The sequence below is a fragment of the Gambusia affinis genome, linkage group LG02 (assembly GCF_019740435.1).
Source record: "Gambusia affinis linkage group LG02, SWU_Gaff_1.0, whole genome shotgun sequence".
Taxonomy (NCBI): Eukaryota; Metazoa; Chordata; class Actinopteri; order Cyprinodontiformes; family Poeciliidae; genus Gambusia; species Gambusia affinis.
In genome coordinates this window covers 11,390,775-11,399,111 of record NC_057869.1, presented here as the reverse complement: position 1 = coordinate 11,399,111, position 8,337 = coordinate 11,390,775, and positions in this window count along the sequence as shown.

Below are 8,337 nucleotides of genomic sequence, written 5' to 3'. Positions count from 1 at the left end.
TCTTAATGGTCGTCTAAGCTGTTTGTCGGTGGGCTTTGCATCGTCCTCCACCAGGTAGGACTCCAGACAGCTTGATGAGGTTTTATTGTCAGCATGGACCACCCTGCTGCAGCAGAGCTTCCTTCTCAAAAAACATACAAAATCTGTTTTAATTAGACTGACCAAAAGCTCCCTACATTATAAATGCCACACTAGAGAGCTCTTATACTTTATATTCACATTTTTCATTAAGACATAAAAATAATATGGATCCTACAAAAACAGCAGCAGAAACTTGTAGATTTTATTTGCTGAAAAAGATTTAAAATAATTTTGCCCAGAATAAATTTGATATTCATGACAAAGACTTCACTTAAACACAAAAATATAAATTGTGCTGGAAAAAAAACATTGAATAAGTGAAACTAATTGAAAGGAGGTGCTGGGACGTCTGTGTGTGTTCATACACACTCAACCAACCACATGTAAAAATACATGTTTAAGCCTGGGGTGTCCAAAGTATTACTGAAAATAAATGTATTCAATCGAGTCCAAAAGAAACTGAAAACTAGATGTCTTTTTAGTACACCCAACATGCAAATTAAAGTTGTAGTAAGTAGTAAATTTCTGCCAAAATGTTTTAAGAGTAATCTCTAAAATTTTCTAGGGAAAACTATAAAATTTGAGAGGGAAAAAAAAAATAAATAAAAAAATAAAAAAAAAAAATCACATTTTTAGATTAATATCAGAAATTTTCTACAAAAAACTTGAACATGTCTCAATTTCAAAATTTCTTTTGAAAATTTATCTAGAAAATTTCAAAATAAAATCACACAATGTGAGTTTTTGGCAGAAATTTAGTCCTTTTTTTCTATCTACAATGGACCTGATACATCGTTGTAAAAATCTACAATAAATATCCAGCTATTTTATTGGCTTGATTTTAGGTTAGTGTTTTTGGCCTGCGACTATTTTTGGTTCTAGAATTTTGGCCCACATGGCAAAATGTTTGGACACTCCAGGTTTGAGCCCCGTTGTGACCTACAAAGTTAATGGCTGGCCAGGTGTCGCCTGCAGAGCCTGAAGGAAGAGTTTCTGATGTCAGGATAGCGGATCTCTCGTCTTTCATCATGGTGACTTAGATGAACATGTAAACTGATCCTAGAGCATTTCTGTTGAAACCAGAGTGTAAAAGAAATGCATTTATACTAACTTTATATTAAGAGTTACAGATATTCTTGAATGTTTGGAGATGACCACAGAATACAGCAGTGTGGATGTAGCAGTACAAACATTGTCGGAGCAACCAGTCAGTGTTATGAAGTTAGTCGATGCACTTCCACTACCAAAATAATACTAAAGAAAATAATCATTTGAAGTAAAAGCATGCCTATGATTGCAACATGTTAAGTGTTAAACTATCACATTAATACTTTAGGCTGTCAAATGAATATATTTGAAAAGGAACCATTTTTACAGTGTTTCCCATTTGCAGTAACTGTGTTGTCCATCAATGTAAAACTCTTCTGTTGTCTCTTGCTCTCAAAATGTGAATCTTCACCAATTTATTGAAATCAGAAATGTTATTTATTGTCAAACATTTACTTTAAGTTGACAAAAATCTGCAAAACAAAACCTGGAGAAAATCTACCCAACCATCACCTCATGATGCCACGTAGGTCTGTAGGTTTGCAGACCCATCTGTCCGTGGTGAACCTGGTTCTGCTGCTGATGAACAATCACTGTGTCATACGTCTAAATCTCCATTTTCAACACGCAAAGCGCTTAGGTAATATCACAACAACTAATCCTCTGGGAACCATGACATGCTGAGCCAGATGGGCAGGAAAGATTATATTCGTATTTTACTACATGGGAACCTAAATAGGTGCACAAACAAACAAAACCTCCCTTAAAAATATGTCTTAGCTGTACAACTTCACCTCCCCCCTTATTTCAGCCTCTCTGCTCAGGTTTAATTGACTATTGTAGCAGATGGGGTGGCCGCTGGTGTGGGAATCAATGTCGTCATTGTGGAGCTGAGAGAGAGATTAGCAGCTAGTTTGCACTAGTGAGCGATGACAGCTGGGAGCGTAACCCGGCCCAGTCACAAACACACAGAGGAAGCAGCAGTGTCCACTTTTTAACCCTGCATAAGCAATTAAACCTACAGGAACAACTGGAGCTTTAACCACTACACTGGATAAATCCAACTCCACTTGGGAACCTGAATTATCTTAACTATAACAGATATTAAAACGTGAAAAGGCAGAATCTCTAGTGCGAGTTAAAATGTAAATAAAAAGAAACAAATCTGGATTTTGAACAAATCACCAAACATAATGGCTGACAGGATAGTTATCTCAAGTTTGGTACAACTTAATTTTTCTTAGAAATTTCCTCAACAACCAAAATATGTCACTAAAATACATTAATACAACATAATCCCATAGAGATTTGGGTAAGTAACAGAACAATCATAGATTAAATACTCTGAATTTTGATGATATATCTCACATGAGGGTGTAAACAACATTTTGTTTTCATAAAATTTGCAGGTTCCAATCAGCTTATAAATATAAAAGTTATAGTTTCCCTTTATTTCAACAAGCTGCATGTTCTGAAAGTACACAGTGTCCAGCCTATTTGAAGAACCAATTAGATTAATAACATAATTCACAATGTGGGGTCAGTGGCTGCATGTTTATGAAGAAACTATGAACTGAAAATTCTCTATGAAAACAATTTTAGTCATGCTTCCAGCCAGTAACTCTGTAATTTGTTCTCTAAGATCAGATTAAATAATTTTTTAAATTGTGTACTTGAGTGCTTTCCTGACCAGTCTGAGTTAATATAAACTAGTTTAACGTGCTGTATATTTTAAATTAGGTCAAAAAGATTTGTAATGTCCAATTTAGGTTGTTTTAAAACATCTCAACTACAGGAGTGATCAGGACTGAAATAATACTCCACAGAAACACCTGTTCTGCTGATCAGATTGCACCTTCTGTCTTCTACTGAGGCTCATAAAGAAACTAAAGGGTTTCAGAATGACTGGATGAGTACATACACATCCAGAGCAAGAAGAAGCAACATGTAGGAAGAGCCATCTTCAGAAATGAGCAGGAGAGATGAAGGTGTTGGTTACCTGGCTCCAGCTTCATCTGGGTCAAATCAAGTTCAGCACCAGATGGTTCTTGGAGTCTCTGAGGTAGCGTGTTTTGACAAGACACTGGGGATCTGACGTGACTGAGCAATTGTCGTTCATTTGCTGATTAAAGGCCATGACTGTAGCTGCAGCTCTGACCGTAATGAACTACAGTCAGCAGCTCTACAAAGAAAGTAATCATCCTGCTGCGGATCCTTAGCAATATTATAAGTTCCTATAGAAATATTTTGATTTGGAAAAAGGGAAATCACAGAAAACTTGTTCAGCCACAAAATTACAGAATTTCGATCATCCATTTTGACATGAGAAAGTGCTTACTAAGCATAAAAACATCAAAAATCCCTCAGGATTAAACATGCAGCTCAGCCAGCCAACACATGCCTTGTTCAAATTCATCTGCTTTTCAGCAAGAGTAATTTAATACACCAACTATGAACAGCTGGGAGCAGATTTATTTGAATGAGCTGCTGGAGATATTTGGGATGTTTAAATTCAGTCGTCAAAACAAGGCCGGACCTCTGCTGGTCAGATTATGGTGTAGCTTTGTGCAAAAAGAAAATAACAGAAGCTCTGCATGTTTGAAATTTGCACTTAATCCCCTATTTGTGGGTTAGAGTTATAATGTAGTGAGGAAATAATGTCAGTAAACTTAACACCTCAGAAAATACCCAGGTTTTGCATAGTGATCTGGACAAAAACAGGTAATTACAGCGTAGTTACTGAACAACACCTTGTTCTGTGTCCTTTCACACTCCAGGGACTAACAATGGCGTAGGAAAGAGGGGTAACATGATAATGAAGCATAGTGTGTGTGTAACACAGCACTATTTCCCCTCAGTTGCTACAAACAAATGTCCACACACCAAGGAATTTCTTAAAAGCTTTAAACCACACACACAAACCTCATTGGAGAATATTTTCCCTGTTCTGCTGATCAGATTGCACCTTCTGTCTGTCAGCTAGAGCTCATATAGAAAACTAAAAGGTCAGGAATGACTGGATGAGTACATACACATCCATCTGTGTCCAAGAAGAAGCAACATGTAGGAAGATGAATCTGCAACATGAGCAGGAGAGATGAAGCAGAGCCCGTTCTCTGCTTCGCTTAAATCCTCAATTTTCATGCCTGCAGCTTTGTGTCTCCTGCAGCTCACAGATTAAAGGCTCTGAGGGAACATTTGCAGAAAGCAAGAAGGAACCTTGTTTGTTTCTGAATAACCCGTGCCTGTAAGCACCAACGATAAAGAATATAGGATATTAGCATAACCCTGTGTTGTGGTTGTACTGCACTCTTTTATAAAAATGAACATGTAAATTACTGAGAGTAATAAACAGATGTGTGGGTAAAGTACACAAATAACTGTACTCAAGAGTAGAACTACTTTAGCATATTGTAATTACTAAATTACTGATTAAAACAATCATTTAATATTTAAAACTTACACAATCAAATGAACTAAAAATACTAATACTATTAAGTGGAAATGTTGGTATTTTAAAGACCAAGATGAAAATAATCCAAATAAAAATAATAAAATAATTTAATTCAGTAAAAAAAAACAAAAAAAACTTATGGAACAAAGACCGCAGGTGTGTTTCTGGTAAATGTTTTTCTTCATTCAGTGACTTTACTCAGCAGACAGATTATCCAGAAATTTTACTCAAATAAAAGCAGTGACACTTCAAAATAAAATTATTCAAATAAAAACACTTCTAAACGTATGTATTTTCCAAAACGTTACTCAAGTAAATGTAACTGAGTAAATGTAGAGTTACTATCCAACTCTACAACTGTTCATCTGCAGCCTGGATGGATTGATGGATGGACCTGCTGCCTCTGAAAGATTCTCATTCTGAGCTGATGATTTTAATGTTAGCACATAACGCCAGTTTTCATTTCAGATACAATTGTATGGTGTTGTAAGGCAAATCCTGGCACATTCTCAGTCTGATGGGCTCACAGCTGAATTCACTGTGGCTCTCTATAGACTCCATGTGAGGGGAACCCAGGGAGAAGAGGAGCAGGAGGAGGAGGATGGAGAGACAGCAGGAAGGGACGTTCTGTCTGCAGCTGTTTATAACAGTTTTTGAACGCCCGTCTCCTCCGCTGACAGGTGTTTTCTTTTTAACGCTCGACATATTGTCAGGGATTCAGGTTGTTTATATCATCCTTATTTTGACAGCAGCTTGGTAAGAGAGAAACATGTCCATTTTGAAAGTGATGGATGTGAAACCCACAAACCAACACTAAAAGACAGGATGCACACAGTCTAAACTACACAAGGGAACGCCAAATTCAACAGAGCTGAACTGTGTGGAAATAATCTCATTGTGTTTCAGAATCTCTAGACTGATTTCCCATTATTGGATTTTTCTCTGAATCCCAGTGCTCCACTGGTCAAAGGCTTGTAAACGCGACTCCATCCTTAAGCTTATTGCAAAGCTCCATCTTCCATATGCAGGTTGTCTCCTGCCGTTTTCTTTCTGGTCTTTATTCTTTTAATTCCTTAACTGTTCTTCTCCAGAGATGATGGCCAGAACCACCGACGCTCCAGTGTGTCATAATCACCAACAACCCTGCAAAGACACAAAATATCTCCTTTTAAACCGTCAGACTGCTTTGGATCCTAAAAGCAGGTCTTACAAGTTTTATATACAAAGAGGGGATTATTGCCTAAAAAAGCAAAGTGGATTTCCTTGAAGTTCACTGTTGCAGATATCATCTCTGGTCAGCCACACCCTTCTTTACATAGATAAACTCATCCTATTATGATACAATTTTACATCCCCCAAAACGGTGCAAAGCCAATTTTCTTTCCTGACAAGTGTGTGTGTTTGCATTCTTAAGAAAAATTGTCTTGGCTTGCCTCAGTGTCGGATTATCTTCTTGTTCGAGAGCTGAGTCAGCAGGGTCAGGTTGCACTCTACAGAAAGTGTGTTCAAAGTGAACCACGGCGGCTGCTGTCAGCTCAGACGCCTGCGTGGACGTACACCTGCGGATGAGCGGCTCAGACACTCCCCCACCTCCGCTCCTGTTTGTGTGAGCTTCACTGGGCAACAGCTATACGGAGCACAAAAAGTGCCATTAAAAATGTAAGAAAATTCAACAATAATTTATGTGTCCCCTAATTAAAATCTAATTTAATGCAATATTAATATTAAAATGTTAAAATTCTTTAATTGAAATTAAATGTTGAAATAATACAGCGTTCTACCCTCTGATTTCAGTTCTTTTTATTTTATTTGTATGAAGCCAATTCAAAACAGATATCAACCCGAGGCAATTTAAAATGACAAAACATTAAATTTATATACAAACACAAACATTTTGATCATGTAGGTTAAACTTTTAAATGTGATGCAACTAATCATACAATGCAATCAACTTCATTTTAAAATGGCAGTAGTCTACAGAAATAAAGTTCAGCCGATCGCGTCGATCAGTTATTGATTTTGCAGTAAATCCTTGTTTTGGTCAAACACGGACGACAGTGGAAAGGAACAACCTCTTTTAACAGGGGAAGTCTTCTGCTGAACCCAGCTCAGTATGACGACAAATCATGAGCACAAAAATAAAAAACAAAACAAAAACAAGCAGAAATGCCATTCCAGGAGCACTTTTTATGTTAAAGCGTACACACAGTAGTAACGCCAACAGATTTTGAAGGGAAAGGCTGATAGAAAACGATATTAAATTAAGCCATGTACTGCAGCAAATGACTACGATAAAATTATTTAAGTTGTAATTATTAAAATAATTATTTAAAAGTATGGTGCTGAAACACTTCATAAATTGATTTATTTTTAAAACATTATAATCAGTCAAATGTATAATTTAAAAATGTGGCTAAATTCTACATTCATTTCCAGAAATTACAAAATTCACTTGGAGTTTTTAACCTCCAATTAGAAATGGATTTCCTTATCAATAACCAATTTACTTTAATAATAATAGCATGCAATATATATATATATATATATATATATATATATATATATATATATATATATATATATATATATATATATATATATATATATATATAAATTGTGTATTATATTGTGGCACTTTTTGCGCTCCATAAAAGCAGCGCTCCTGTAATGTTTCACTCTGACCCACTACGCGACTTTCCGTGTTGCTGTATTGTAAACTTTACAGCTTATATGCTCCACTATCATATTCTAATGCAACATGGACATTTCTTCAGCTTTGCGTGACGACGTCGCGCACGCCAGCTGCTGTCAGCCAGCAGCCATTAACATTGTTACATTGATTAGTAATTTAGGTGAACACCTGCGTAACATTCACGGTGAGGCGCGTCGGTAGCGTTCGCTCCTTCTGGTTATCAGAGAAAATGAAGTGGGTGGTTTCAGAGCGCAGACATTTCACGTCGCTCTGCCCACGGAAGCATCTTCGTTGTCGAAGCGACAACCACACGCGGTACAAAAAAGAAAATCATCACCAGTCCGTTTGTCACCGCAGCGTATTCCACGCAGCAACAGCGCGCTGTTTGCGCACATTTTCCCTTTAAAGCGTTTATTGTCCAAGTCCTCACGCCTGCTTTGCAGCTCAGAATCAGAAGAGCCGCAGAGATGAGGGAGGTGTAATGTTAAAGGAGGAAATGCTTTACCTTGTGTGTAGAACAGCGAGCGGTTCGGGTGGTCCCGGGCTCTGTTCACCGCAGTACAGCGCTGGTCCGCTCTGCGCTGCAGCTGGCTGATCGCTGCCCACGAGTCATCGGGAGCGCGGATTGAGCGTGAGCGCGCAGGCGAGCCAATTGACTTCACAGTGTGAGTGGATGTGGGCGTGTTAGACCTACAGTGGGCTGCTTAAAAATTCATCTCGACTATAATGGAATACTAATGAAGCCTAATGCGTTCTGGTGTTTTGACTGCGTGACTGGACTGCAATGTTATAACCAAAATATGCGTCATAAATATGAGCTTTGAAAGGTGCTGCATTTTACTTATTTACTTATTTTTTGTGCTTCATGGGGTGACACAATTTAGCTCTTCTCACTTCTCACAGCTTGAAATATGCTTAAAAATGAATTTGTCTCAGTAGTTCAGTTTGTCTCATGAATGTTATTCAGAGAAGCCTAGTACATTTATGACCTCTGCTTGAACTAGTTTGAGAATTATGTCTTAAAATTAATAAAAACCACAAATGACGTTTCTCTAAATAGAGA